Genomic DNA, 14,634 nt, shown 5'->3' with positions numbered 1-14,634 from the left:
ACACAAAGCTCCTAAATTCCTTTGAATTTCCTAGTGATAGGAGAATTTTTTGTTCTAATGAGGTAACTCTTGATGGGCACGTGGATATCAGGATGGGGGCTGCTCACAAAGACCACATCATGATTGGAAGTTTCAAACTTTCAGTCTCCCACCTCCAGAGAGGGGAGAGGGGCTGGAGATTGAGTGAATAATCCATCAGGCCTATGTCAACAAGACATAAAAATCTCTAAACTATGGAGTTAGGCCGGGCGCGGTGGCTCAAGCCTGTAATCCCAGCACTTTGGGAGGCCGAGACGGGCGGATCACGAGGTCAGGAGATCGAGACCATCCTGGTTAACACGGTGAAACCCCGTCTCTACTAAAAAATACAAAAAACTAGCCGGCCGGGGTGGCGGACGCCTGTAGTCCCAGCTACTCGGGAGGTGGAGGCAGGAGAATGGCGTGAACCCGGGAGGCGGAGCTTGCAGTGAGCTGAGATCCGGCCACTGCACTCCAGCCTGGGTGACAGCGCGAGACTCCGTCTCAAAAAAAAAAAAACAACAAAAAACAAAAAAAAAAAACTATGGAGTTCAGGGAGCTTCAGGGGTGGCAAACATTTTGATGTGCCAGGAAGGTGACGGACTCCAGCTTTATGAAATCAGCAAGCCCTGTGCTCATGACCCTTCTGGACCTTGCCCCAGGTAACCCTCCATCTGGTTGTTGTTCATCTGTATCCTTTGTAGTAACTTTAAACTGGTAAACACAAGTAAAGCATTTTCCTGAGTTCTGCATTGCCGTATCAAATTATCAACCCTGAGGACGGGGTTGTGGGAGCCCCCATGTGTAGCCATGTTGGACGGAAGTATGGGCAACCTGGGGACCCACTAGTTGTGATTGGTGTTTGAACTTGGGGACAGTTTCATGGGACTGAGCCCCTAATCTGTGGGGTCTGCGTTAACTCCAGGTATTTGGTGTCAGAATTGAATTAAATGTGGTGTACCCTGGTGTCTAGAGAGTTGGAAAATTGGTTGGGATGGGGAAAAACCCCCCACACATTTGGTGTCAGAAATATTATGTGAATGTAGTATAGAAGAAAACAGGCTTTTCCCTTTTAGATGAAAAAGGTGATAAAATAATGTGTGGGTAGGTTGATAGTAGTCAAGAAAAATGGGTAATGGGATTGTAAGAACTTAGCCATGCTTCTTTCATGCACCTGGGGAGACTGGTCTATCTATGTTTGTGCCATCTGCTTGGCAGGACTTGTCCCTGTAGCAGAGAAATGTGTCTCACCAAGCCTGTGGTCTGGTTAACACCATCACTGCGATGAACACACAGACACTGCATATTTACTGTTATCCTTTTGTTTTCCTTAATTTAAATATAGGCATGTTTAATTTTTCATGCCTCAACTTAAATGAAAATAATGGCATTATTCTTTAAGTCTTGTTTGATTTTTGATATGGTTTGGCTGTGCCCCTTCCCAAATCTCACCTTGAATTGTAACAATCCCTATGTGTCAAGGGCAGGGCCAGGTGGAGAGAACTGAATGATGGGGGTGGTTTTCCCCATGCTGTTCTCATAGTGTAGTTAATGAGTCTCACACAATCTGATGGTTTTATAAATGGGAGTTCCCCTGCACAAGCTCTCTTGCTTGCTGCCATGGAAGACATGACTTAGCTCCTCATTCGCCTTCTGCCATGATGGTGAGGTCTCCCCAGCCATGAGGAACTGTGAGTCCATTAAACTTCTTTCCTTTATAAATTACCTATTATTAGGTATGTCCTATATTAGCAGTGTGAGAACAGACTAATACAATTTTTCTCTGAGTCATTTTTCCCCATGAAAAAACGTTTTCTCTATTTAAGATGTTTCTTCCTGAAACTAATGTCAAACGACTGTCTACGTTTGTTTTATTTTGAAAGAATGGCTGCTGAGGTGCCTCTGGGGAGCTTGAGCTAAGGTAAAGCTTATAAACCTTTAGCTTTGGCATTTCGCAAACTGCATGTCTTGAGTGCTAGTCTCAACATAGTAGATGGGGTTTTTCTTCTGTTGTTTTTCTTTTTCTCTTTTCTCTTTTCTCTTTTCTCTTTTCCTTCTTTTCCTTCTCCTTCTCTTCCTTCTCCTCCTCCTCCTTTTCTTCCTTCTCTTCTTCTTCTCCTTCTCTTCCTCCTCCTTCTTCCCCTCCTCCTCCTCCTCCTTCGTCTTCTTTGTCTTCCTCTTCTTCTTTTTTGTCTTTGTCGTCTTCTTCATCTTCTTCTTCCTCCTCTTCTTCATCTTCGTCTTCGTCGTCATCATCTTGTTGCCGGAATCTCACTCTGATGTCCAGGCTGGAGTACAGTGGTGTGATATTGGTTCACTGCCTCCACCTCCCAGGTTGAAGCCATCCTCCCACCTCAGCCTCCCAAACAGGTGCATGCCACTGTGCCTGGCTATTTTTTTGTATGTTTTGTAGAGCTGGAGTCTTGCTATGTTGCCCAGGCTAGTCTTGAACTCCTGGGCTAAAGCACTCACCCTCCTTGGCCTCCCAAAGTGTTGGGATAGTAGGTGTGAGCCACCACACCCAGCCCGTAGATGGTTTTTACAGGGATTCTGTGGTTATAAGAGTGTGGGATATGCTTAGTTAAGTAAAGATAAGCAGATTTTATTATTGCATGACTTCTGAAGTCCTTCCTTGTACCCATTTATTTTCTAAATCTCCAACAGAGACAGCCTGTGGAGTGGAGCACACATTCTACTTGTGGAGAGTTACTTCCATTACCTATTTCACTGTTTTTGAGGAATACATATTAATATCTCTGGGCATACTAATGCTCCATAAAATACATTTTGGGGACATAAAGGAGTCTGTTTTGCTTTATGACATAAAGCAATCTGTTCTGAAATCCCACTCATTTTTATTAATGAAATTTCATTACACAATCTTATTAGTAAATATATGTATGTAAAAGACATTTATTGAGGCAACGTAATGGACTTTGGGGTGAGAAGGCTAACCAGAGTTCAAATCCTGGAAATGCTACTGACATGCAGCACAAGCTTCAGTTAATCTCTTAGAACCACAGTCGTCTTATCTTTTGTAACAAGATAATCACAGCAGTCACTGGTTGCCCTTGCTGACTCCACTTGGGGGTAGGAGGTGAAAGAAGTACTGGTGAAGCTTGAGAGTGCAATTAAAGGGAGATGGATATCCTAAAAACCAGCCCAATTGAGGCAGGAAAATAGAGTCTGGAGGCAAGGAACATAAGGCTGATTCACACTTCAGCTATCACAGGAAATATCCTCTCCATAGGGTGTAGGCCAAGTAAATGACTTGATCACTTCATCCTCTTCATTTATATAGGGCATACCCCAAGTCAAGGGTATGTAAACTCCCTAAAATTCTGTTACGGGGCCTTTGAGTCCCTATGCTTAGGCCCGCTCCCACACTGTGGAGTGTACTTTCATTTTCAATGAAACCATTCATTCCTTCTTTGCTTTTTGCATTTTGTCCAATTCTTTGTTCAAGATGCCAAGAACCTGGAAACCCTCCACCGTTAACACAATGTCTGTTCAGCCACCAAGCTTGATAAAGTGCCCAGTGACAGTGACACTACAGTGTTGATATAGAGAAGAGGAGAGAGGGGAGCTAGTACAAGGACAGCCTGCATCCCATCTTTGGCAGGGCAAGATCCTGGCAGATGTCTGAACAGCACATGGACTCCTCCGCTTAAAGCATCTTGCTGTGTATCCTGTGGACTGTGATTTAAACATACCAGCCTCCTCCAGGAAGACTACCTGTTGGGCAAGGGTCCCCTGGGTGTAAGCTGCTATGGAAGGGATAAGATGGGGTTTCTTGCCTTAGGGGTTGTGCAAGGAAGGCTGCTGCTTAGAGGGAAGGAGAAGGCTCAAACCTGCTGTTGAGATAGAGATTTCTTGAAAGAAAAGATGGTAGCAATCACTTCATGAATGGTCACTATGTTCCCAGAAGGTCTGAGTCCTGAAGACCTTCCTCTGAAGCCTCAGTCAATTTACTTAATCTAAGTGGGTCCGGGTGCTGGGGTAATTACCCTTGTCTCCTGCTAAATCACAGAGGTTTGGGGGGTTCCTTCACACCACCAATAAACTTGTTTGTGGAGGCCTAGAGTGTTTCTTCAGACCTACGATAAAACTTGTTTAATTCTAAATGGGTCCTGTTAAGAATTGCTTCGTTATTTTGTCTATTTTGTCATGCTTTAAGGCCCAGGAAAGGCCAAGGCAAAACTCTTGGTGGGCTTTTGTTACATCCCAGCCTTTGTATAAGGGCACTAGCTCTTAATATTCAACTTAACCACTCAATACTGAAACAGTTGTTATGGAGGCCTGCGTTAGTGAGACCTGGCCTGCCACAACTTAGGGAGACAAGAATTTTTGTCTTTCAACATTTCGATTATGATATATTTGGATGTTGATGGTCTTGTGTTTGTCCTACTTGGAGTTCTTTGAGCTTCTTGATACGTGAATTAATGGGTTTTAATTAAATTTAGGAAGTTTTCAGCTATTTCTTTTAATTTGTGTGTGTGTGCGCATGCTCCTTTTGAGAGGAGGTGGCAGCTGGGCTTCCTGGGTCGGGTAGGGGCTCAGAAAGCTGTGAAACTCAGTCATTTCCTGCATCACAACTTATTTTGGTCCTGGATGAATAATATTGAAGATACATGCTTAAAATATTCCTAACATCAGAATCTGTACATGTGTTTTCTTCCCCAAGAAAGCTATAAACAGTGAAAAGTTTGCTATAAGCTTCCCTGTGTCCTCTCTCCCTCTCTCCCTTCCCCCTCCCCTGAAACTAAAAGGAATGTTAAAAGCCCACTTTTCTGTGACCAGCAGACCTTATCTATGCTCCCAATTCTAATTCCTTGTAAACACAATTTGTAAAACCCTGTGAGATCCTGTCTCCTTTGCCATGCTGCTGCAAGGTCACAAAGTAGATAAAACTTAAGTTACAATTCCGGTTTTCCTCAAGATCTGAGACATGTTAATTGTCTTTGTTTCTCACTCTGGTAACATCTTCCCGCCGCGCGTATTTCCCGCCTTAAAGAGTTAGTTTAAAAGGGGATCGAAAAATCTAACGCTGGCTACCCGTTCGGGACCCCTTCCACACTGTGGAAGCTTTGTACTGTCCCTCTGCTTAATGAAGCCTACAGCTTTTTTTTCTCTTGGTCCCATTCGTGTCTCTCTTGCCGCAGGCTGCCGCCACACCAATTCTTTGGCATGGCTAAGGCAAGAACCTTTTGCTGTTGCACTTTCTCTCCACTCCTGTACTTACATTACAAATATGTTGGTGCCCCACTTTTCTCCAAAGCTCTGCTCATTTGTCTTTATTTTCCCTCCTATTATTTCTATTCTTTCTCTGTATTCTTCAAATATATGATCTCTATTGATCTATCTTCAGGTTTGCCGATTCTTTCTTTGGTTCCTGTTTTTGTGCTTTTAAACTCCAGAATTTTCATTTGGTTCTTTCTTACAATTTCTGTCTTTGTATTGATATTCTGTATTTGATGAGACATTGTCACTAGGCTTCCGTTAAACGTGGTTCCCTTTAGATCTTTGAACACATGTATAACAGCTGCAGTGACTTGGCTGAGCAAGTTCAGTGATTTGACTATCTTCTTTCCTGATCTTCCCATTAAACTTCTGGCCGGTCTGCCCCAGTTGGTATCACACCCAGCTGTTAGCCTCCACTAATTGCTAGGTGATTGGTCTGTTCTTGACAGTGCCTTGGGGCAGAAATTGCTCTACAGTCTGATTCAGTTGAAGTCAAGCCCCTTGGCAGGGGCAGGGTATTGCCAGTCTTTGAGATTTGCTTCCACCCCCTGTGGACCGAACCTCTGTACTAGAGTAGGAGCTGGGGGAAAAGGAGGAATAGTTTTTCACCAGCTGCCCCATCCAGATCCTGTCTATGGAGCAGGAGCCATGGATGAGGGGTAGGGGATAGCATCAGGAACTGGTATCATCAGCCACTTATTTCTCTGCTGTGATTTGCAAGGAACTAATTTTCCAGTCTCCCTTACCAAATGGCTTCTGGCTGGATTTAGCCAATAGGAAGTGCTAGTGGAAGACTGGCATGTTGGAGAGGGGGAGAAGCCAGAAATTTCATTCTCTCTCACTTTGCTTTGGGTTGGTATCCTTGGCAGGCTGTGTCTCCTCTGCGGCACTGACTACTCCAACCAGCCCTCTTTTTGTGGTTCCATTTGCCATTGGGCAGTGGGAAATCATGCAGTGTAATTCTCCACTCTAGGTTGAAACTATAGTTGTAGCTTTGTCTGGATGGCCTGGCAAATAGCCTCTAGTAATCCCACTTTCTCCCATAATCCTTCTGCCAGGCTGCTGTTTCTCGTGGCCCAATAACGAGATGCAGGTGGACTGGGGAGGAAGCGCGTTTTTGTTTCTCCCAGGCCTACAGGGAGAAGGCCTGGAAATTATCACCAAACTCAGAATTACGAAGTTTTCTAGAGCTTATATGCCTTCTAAGGTATATGTCTATATGTAAGTGTGCATTCGTCTAAAGACTTAAGTGATTAACTTCTTTTAATCTATACCTAAGGTCTGAGTCTTGAAGACCTTCCTCTGGAGCCTCAGTAAATTTACTTAATCTAAAGGGGCCCAGGTGCTGGGGTGATTACCCTTATCTTGTCTCCTGCTAAATCATGGAGGTTTGGGGAGTTTCTTCAGACCCCCAGTAAACTTGTTTGTGGAGGCCTGGGGAGTTTCTTTAGACTCACAATAAAACCTGTTTAGTCATGCTTTAAGGTACAGGAAAGGCCTGGGCAAAACTCTTGGTGGGCTTTTGTTACATTCTAGCCTTTGTGTAAGGGTACTGGCTCTTTCAGCTTTTAATATTTAATATAGTCACTCAGTCAGTACTGAAACAGTTGTTATGGAGGCCTGTGTTAGTGAGACCCAGCCTGCCACATTAGTATAGTCGTAGTGTCTTGCTGTAGCGAACCTCTTAGTCACTTCACTATGTGATACCTTACCTTGTTTTAATATGAATACTCTTCCTTAGCTGAGAAAGCCAGATGAAAGGACTCCATTTGGCTCCTTCATTTGCAAGACATCAAGGGCTCCTTAACCCACCCCCTTCCTCAGGGACTTAACTTGTGCACGCTGACTCCCAGCACATCAAAGAGTGCAATTAACTGGTAAGGTATGGTGGCAAGCTATGTCCGCAGTTCCCAGAAATTCGCCCGGGTGATAGCACCCTAAGCCCCTGCGTTTGTGTCCGGTACATAGCACCCAAAGCCCTCGCACCTATCACCTTGTGATGGATTTAAAGCCCCTACACCTGGAACTGTTTTCCTGTAACCATTTGTCTTTTTAACTTTTTTTTTGCCTGTTTTACTTCTGTAAGATTGCTACAGCTAGGCTCCCCCTCCCCTCTCTAAACCAAAGTATAAAAGAAAATCTAGCCCCTTCTTTGGGGCCGAGAGAATTTTGAGTGCTAGCCATCTCTCGGCCACCGGCTAATAAAAGACTCCTGAATTAATCTCAAAGTGTGGCGTTTCTCTGTAACTCGCTTGGTTACAACATTTGGAGGCCCCAGCGAGAGTTTCACCACCGGGTGAGAGACGGACTCGTTCCAGGCTCCCCCGGCCAGATGGCGGACTTATAAGGGAGGTGCCACCTGAAGATGTTCCAGGGCCCCATAAGACCCCGTCTTCCGGAGGGGAATGGATCGACCACCGGTGTGTGCCCACAAAAATTCAACTCCTGAGTCCTCAGTTTCTGGTCCCGGAAAGGTAAGTCAGATCTGACTTTCTCTGGGAGGGAAGCGGCTGTGACGAGGGCCCTTCCTTTTGACTCTGCCCGCGTTCCAGGACGCTGGAGGACAGAGTCCTGGTTTCTGGCAGGCCGGCCTCTGTTAAGACTAGTCTCTCTCTCTCTCTCACTCTTTCCCTCCCTCCCTCCCTCTTTATCTCTTTTCCTTCTCTCTTTCAGGTCTCCCGGCGACCTGTTTTAGAACGGGAATAAGAAAACTGTTATAAACTGTGTGAATGAGTGCGTGAATGTGGAGTTCAAGGGCTTGCGCTTGAATTTCCAGTTTGTAGCTCCACGGCAAAAGCTACGGAGTTCGAGAGGGCCCTCACCTGCGGTTCCGTGGGGGACCTCATAAGGCTTAGGGCAGCATGGGGCATAGCTCCATCTGAGCTGGAGGTTTATACCGGCCTGCTAATGCTAAGAGCGCAAGTCCCCTCAGAGGGAGTGGCCAGGCCGGCATCTGACTGATCCCATCACAAGACCCCCTTCCCTTGTCTGCCTATAAAAATTGTCATAATTGTTCATATACCCCAGTATCTATTATCCTGTTTAGTGTCTATTGTCCTGTCTGGTGTCTAAGTTTAGTATGTCAGGTCGTCGATGTTGCCCAAGACAACTGGGCAAGGACTTCGTCTAAGTCCTGAGTGCAGATTTTCTAACACAGGAGGTCTCAGGCGTGTCTCTTCCTGTTGCTGGGCCCTGAGGCCAGGTGCGCCTCTGCCAGTTTACAAAACAACCTCCTTCCCTAGCGGCAGGGGCTCCCCCACCCGACCCGACCCGCAGTGGAGGAGTGGGAGAGGACGGCGCCGGACCCCCTCCCCCAGGGACCCCCTTGGGCGCCCAGCTCCTGCGCCTTCAGGCGTCAAAGCCACCGACTTCCCCCAAGCACCAGCACGTCCACACCCAGCTCAGAACTCAGGAGCCCAGTCTGCTGCGGTGACCTTGGCCCCGGGCCAGGCTTCTGAGCTGGGCTTGCAGCGCCTGATGGGGCCTGGAGGTGGGGTGGGGGACCTCGGAGTTGTCCTGGCAACCCACTGCTGCCCAGGATGGCTCCTCCCAGCCTGAAAAGGTCCAAATGGCCCCTTTCCTCCTCATCCCCATACCTTACACCCCGCACATCCCGTTTTCCTGTGTTACAGCAAGTCCAGCGCCTCCAAGACTTTGCTCTGCTCTCCCTCCTAAAACTCTTAAAGGGCCAAGTTTGAACTTTTTGCCTTCGAGTTGTGGAGACACAAAAATATTTAGGCTATAAGTCAGGAGAGGGGGATCACATAGGTCCCACTAGCCTCGGACCCGCCTCTTGTCCTCTCCCTAAATCTCGGAGCTTAAGGAAGCAGACCTTATGTGGCAAGAAGCACTGGCTGTAGCTGTTTTCCTACTTCTTTTGGTTGTGATACTTCTGTTCTTCCAATACCCCAGCCCCCCAGGTCGTGAATTTCTCTGTCCATGCTGGGTTTAATATCTCTGCTCAAACCTTGTTAAATTGCCTCCAGAATGGAAAACTCTTCTTCCCAGCCTCATAAAGATTGGAGCCCTCTCCAATATATGTTACAAAATTTCTCTCTAGCCTTCTCAGAGGATTATGGGGTCTGCCTTAAAAAAAGCAAACTCCAACACTCTGAGAAATAGAATGGCCAAAGTTTGGAGCCGGGTGGCCCCCAGAGGGTCACTGAACCTCGCAATTGTTCAGGCTGTGTGGCTGGCGGGTTGTGGCTGGAACTCCCGGTCACCCCGATCAGTTTCTTTACATTGATCAATGGCTGAGTTTGGTCCGGAGCCTTCCTCCATGGCTCCACCCATGCGCCCTTCGTAATCCTACCTCCAAGGTCCTTTTGAGCCAGATCTCACTTTCTCCTCGACCCTCAGCTGGCTCGGCTCCTCCTGTATTGCCTCTTTCTGAAGAAGGGGAAAGTCTACCTCACTGAGTTCCGCTGCCTTATAACCCTCCTGCTCCCTTAGAATCTTCCCTTGTCTCCTCGACTAAGTCCCCTGTGGGCTCTCCGCCTATTGCTTCTGGATTGCGGCCGGGCAGGAGGAGGTAGCCCCCTCCTCCCACTGAGAGAGGCACAAATCCCTCTGGGGGATGAGTGCTCAGCTCCATTCTTAGTTTATGTCCCCTTCTTCTGACCTGTACAACTGGAAAGCTCATAATCCCCCCTTTTCTGAAAAGCCCCAGATCTTGACCTCACTGATGTAGTCTATGCTCTGGACCCACCTGGGATGACTGTCAACAACTCCTTTTAACCCTCTGAAGAGTGGGAATGTATTCCAAGAGAAGCCAGAAAGTATGTCCTTACATCAGCCGGTAGACCGGAGCGGGGAGCCAAAAACCTCCAGGAGGAGATTTTCCCCTCTACCCGGCCTGATTGAGATCCGAACTCCTTGGGTGGGAAGAGAGCTTTGGATAATTTTCACTGGTATCTCCTTGCGGGTATCAAGGGAGCCGCTCAAAAACCCATGAATCTGTTTAAGACAACTGAAGTTGTCCAGGGGCCTGAAGAGTCACCTGGAGCGTTTTTACAAGGCCTCCAGGAGGCCTGTCGGACATACACCCCTTTTGACCCCGCAAGAATAGCTGTGCTATTAATTTGGCATTTGTGGCTCAGGCAGCCCCTGATATCGGAAAAAAGTTACAAAAACTGAAGGGTTTGCTGGCATGAACATTAGCCAGCTTTTAGAAGTAGCCAAGAGAGTTTTTGACAATCGAGAGAGAAACAAAAACAAGCAGCTCAGGCAGCTGAAAAGGCTGCTGCTGAAGCATCCAAAAGACAAGCGGAAATGTTAGTGGTGGCCATCCAGGAAGCCAGAAAGGAAGGGCCCCCATCACAGAACACTAGCCAGGGAACCCCGGGTCCACGCCAGAAAGGCCAGAAAAGAGAGCAGGCTCCCCTACAATAAAACCCAATGCGCTTATTGCAAGCAGATAGGACACTGGAAAAAAGAATGCCCATTAAAGCCAGAGGAGAAACCAGAAAAGAAAACGTCCTCACCCTCCCTGCAGCAGAGGAATCTGAATCTGATGATTTAAAGGGCCGGGGCTCCCTCTCACTTGGCTCCCCAGAGTCCATGGTGACCGCCACAGTGGAGGGCCATGGCGACGCTGTGTCGCCTATTTGTCTAGAAGACTGGACCCAGCGACCTCCAGGTGGCCAAATTGTCAGCGGGCTGTTGCGGGCACAGCAAGCCTGGTTCAGGAGGCTGATAAACTGACTCTAGGTCAAAATTTAACCCTTACGGCTCCTCATGCCATACTTTGCTGCAAAGTGCTTCTGGCAAATGGTTGTCAAATGCTCGCATCCTGCAGTATCAGAGTTTACTGTTAGATCAGCCTCGTTTAACTTTCTCTCCCACAAGGTGTTTAAATCCAGCTACTTTGCTCCCTGATCCAGACTTCACCACACCTGTCCATGACTGCCAGAAACTGTTAGAGACTATGGAAACTAACCGATCTGATCTCCAAGATATGCCTTTAAAGGAGGCGGACACCACCGTGTTTACAGATAGTAGCAGCTTCCTTAAGCAAGGAGTAGGAAAGGCTGGTGCGGCTATTACTACGGAGACGGATAAACTGTAGACTCAGGCTTGCTGGCTGGTACCTCAGCACAAAAAGCTGAATTAGTCACTCGCACTCAGGCCCTCCAATGGGTAAGGACAAACGTATTAACATTTACACTGACAGCAGGTATGCTTTTGCACCGTGCATGTACACGGAGCCATCTACCAAGAGTGGGGGCTACTCACCTCAGCAGGAAAGGCTATCAAAAACAAAGAAGAAATTTTGGCCCTGCTTGAAGCCGTTTGGCTCCCTCAACAGGTGGCTGTAATTCACTGCAAAGGACATCAAAAAGAAGAGCAGACTCTGCAGCCTGGGAGGCAGCTGGACTCCCAGTTGCGCCTCTGACCCTGCTGCCTGCATTGTCCTTTCTGCAACCTGACTTGCCAGATCACCCAGAATATTCCCCAGAGGAGGAAAAAGGCTTTGGATCTTCAGGCCGGTACAAATCAGCAAGGAGGAGTAAAACTGGCCCAGCTTCTAAGGAGGCATTTCAAGATCCCCCCCACCTTCAGGACTTAGTTAACCAAGCAGCTCTCCGGTGTATGGCTCGTGCCCAGATAAACGCCAAGCAAGGTCCTAAACCTAGCTCAGGCCACCGCCTCCAGGGAGACTCGCCAGGAGAAAGGTGGGAAATTGACTTTACAGAAATAAAACCACACTAGGCAGGGTACAAATACCTTCTGGTACTAGTAGACACCTTTTCTGGATAGACTGAGGCATTTGCCACCAAAAACGAGACTGCCACCACGGTAGTTTGGTTTTCACCCAATGAAACCATCCCTCGACATGGGCTGCCTGCTGCCATAGGGTCTGATAATGGACTGGCCTTCACCTTGTCCATAGCTCAGTCAGTCAGTAAGGCATTAAACATTCAATGGAAGCTTCATTGTGCCTATCGACCCCAGAGCTTTGGGCAGGTAGAACACATGAATCGCACTCTAAAAAATACTCTTACAAAATTGATCTTAGAGACTGGTAAAAAATTAGGTAAGACTCCTTTCTTTAACCCTTCTTAAAGTAAGATGCACTCCACTCCTTACCAGGCTGAATTTTTACCTTTTGAAATCATGTATAGGAGGGCTCCGCCTATGTTGCCTAAGCTAAAGGATATCCATTTAGCAGAAATCTCACAAGCGAATTTATTACAGTACCTACAGTCTCTCCAACAGGTGCGAAATATCATCCAGCCACTTGTCCGGGGAGCTCATCCCAATCCAGTTCCTGACCAGATGGGGCCCTGCCACTCATTCCAGCCAGGTGATGCGGTGTTTGTTAAAAAGTTCCAGAAAGAAGGACTCACTTCTGCTTAGAAAGGACCTCATACTGTCATCCTCACCACACCGGCAACTCTGAAAGTGGACAGCATTCCTGCTTAGATTCATCACCCTCACATCAAAAAGGCCAACAGAGCCCAACAAGAAACATAGGTCCCCAAGCCTAGGCCAGGCCCCTTAAAACTGCGTCTAAGTCGAGTGAAGCCATTACATTAATTCTTTTTATTTACCTCTCTTGTTTGTTTCCACCTGTTATGCCCTCTGTGCCTTCCTATTATTTTCTCCTCACTTCTTTCACAACAGGACGTGTATTTGTAAACACTACTTGGAAGGCAGGAACCTCCAAAAGGTCTCTTCTGCAGTCGATTCATGTGCTTTGTTGCGCGTACCCATGAAGAACCATGCAACCTGCTGGTCATAGGAGCGGGGAATGTCAACTTTGCTGCAGGGTTCGGACACACAGGAAGCCGGACTGGATGTAAAAACTCTAAAAGTGGAAAAAAAAAAAAAAAAAAAAAAAAAAAAAGGGACTCCAGAGCGTTGACTTTTACCTCTGTCCTAAAAATCACCCTGACTCTAGTTGTTAAGATTCTTATCAGTTTTTCTGCCCTCACTGGTCATGTGTGACCCTAGCCGCTTACCCTAGAGGATCAACCCAGTCCTCAACCCTCTCCATAACTCACACTTACCGTCCTAGACCTGTGTACTGCGAAAAATTGTAACCCTCTTACTATAACTGTCTGTAACCCTGGTTCAGCTCCATGGTATTATGACGTCATAGAGATTAAGGCTTTATATCTCGAGATTTAATGTTAAAACTATGTTCATCATCCAGAAAATCTAGATAAACAATAGGAAAATACCACGCCCTGGTACCAAAGTATATTTAACTAGAATCCATGGCTGACTACTTTAATCACTAGGTTAGCTAGCCCCCTTCTCCTCCTACTGTTAGGCTTAGTCTTCAGGCCGTGTATATTAAATTGGTTTCTTAACTTTGTAAAGCAACGCATAGCTTATGTATCTTAAAACCCAGTATAACTCCCTTGTTATAACTGAGGAATCGATGATTTGATTCCCCAAAAACACAAGTGGGGAATGTGATACCCTACCTTGTTTTAATATGAATAGACTCTCCCTTAGCTGAGAAAGCCGGAGGGACTCCACTTGGCTCCTTCATTTGCAAGACATCAAGGGCTCCTTAACCGACCCCCTTCCTCAAGGACTTAACTTGTGCACGCTGACTCCCAGCACATCAAAGAGTGCAATTAATTAACTGATAAGGTAGGGTGGCAAGCTATGTCCGCAGTTCCCAGAAATTCGCCCGGGTGATAGTACCCTAAGCCCCTGCATTTGTGTCTGGTACATAGCACCCAAAGCCCTTGCACCTATCACCTTGTGATGGATTCAAAGCCCCTACACCTGGAACAGTTTGTTTTCCTGTAACCATTTGTCTTTTTAACTTTTTTTTTTTTTTTTTTTTTTGCCTGTTTTACTTCTGTAAGATTGCTACAGCCAGGCTCCCCCTCCCCTCTCTAAACCAACGTATAAAAGAAAATCTAGCCCCTTCTTTGGGGCGGAGAGAATTTTGAGCACCAGCTATTTCCCGGTTGCCAGCTAATAAAAGACTCCTGAATTAGTCTCAAAGTGTAGCGTTTCTCTATAACTCACTTGTTACAACAACTATCTTTTGACTGGCTTCTTTGCTCTTCCATCACTTGTGTATCTAATATCCGGTTTTAAATTCCAACCCCCCTCCATTGAAATATCTAGAGTGGTTTCTGGTTTCCTGACTAGAACCTGATTCCCACTAGCCAAATTAGGAGCATTTAAGCTTAAACATAATACTAATTGACGCAAACACATATAAAAATGCATTCCTTATGATTCCCCCCAAAAAGAGAAAGCCCAAATTGCTAGTATTGGTGGACTCTTCTACACCAACTTCTTTCTTTGAACACTGGTAATTAGTAAAAAAATTAGTAAAAAATAAAGTAAAAGTTATCCCGCTTTTTCAGGCAGAATCATATTTCAGAAAAACCTAATAGCCCA

At 46.4% G+C, this 14,634-nt stretch overlaps 1 long non-coding RNA gene across 1 annotated transcript; it reads left to right on the top strand.

Moving 5' to 3' along the window:
* The first annotated feature begins 563 nt into the window (after positions 1 to 563).
* Positions 564 to 14,229, top strand: LOC123569980 (uncharacterized). Its single transcript, XR_010582845.1, has 4 exons — positions 564 to 1,939; positions 3,485 to 7,136; positions 7,346 to 7,733; positions 12,466 to 14,229. It is a non-coding gene; the product is annotated as an uncharacterized lncRNA (long non-coding RNA).
* The last annotated feature ends 405 nt before the right edge of the window (positions 14,230 to 14,634 follow it).

The sequence above is a fragment of the Macaca fascicularis genome, chromosome 18, assembly GCF_037993035.2.
Source record: "Macaca fascicularis isolate 582-1 chromosome 18, T2T-MFA8v1.1".
NCBI classification, from domain to species: Eukaryota; Metazoa; Chordata; class Mammalia; order Primates; family Cercopithecidae; genus Macaca; species Macaca fascicularis.
The sequence above is the reverse complement of the archived record's forward strand: the minus strand, read 5'-3'. Positions and strand labels throughout refer to the sequence as shown.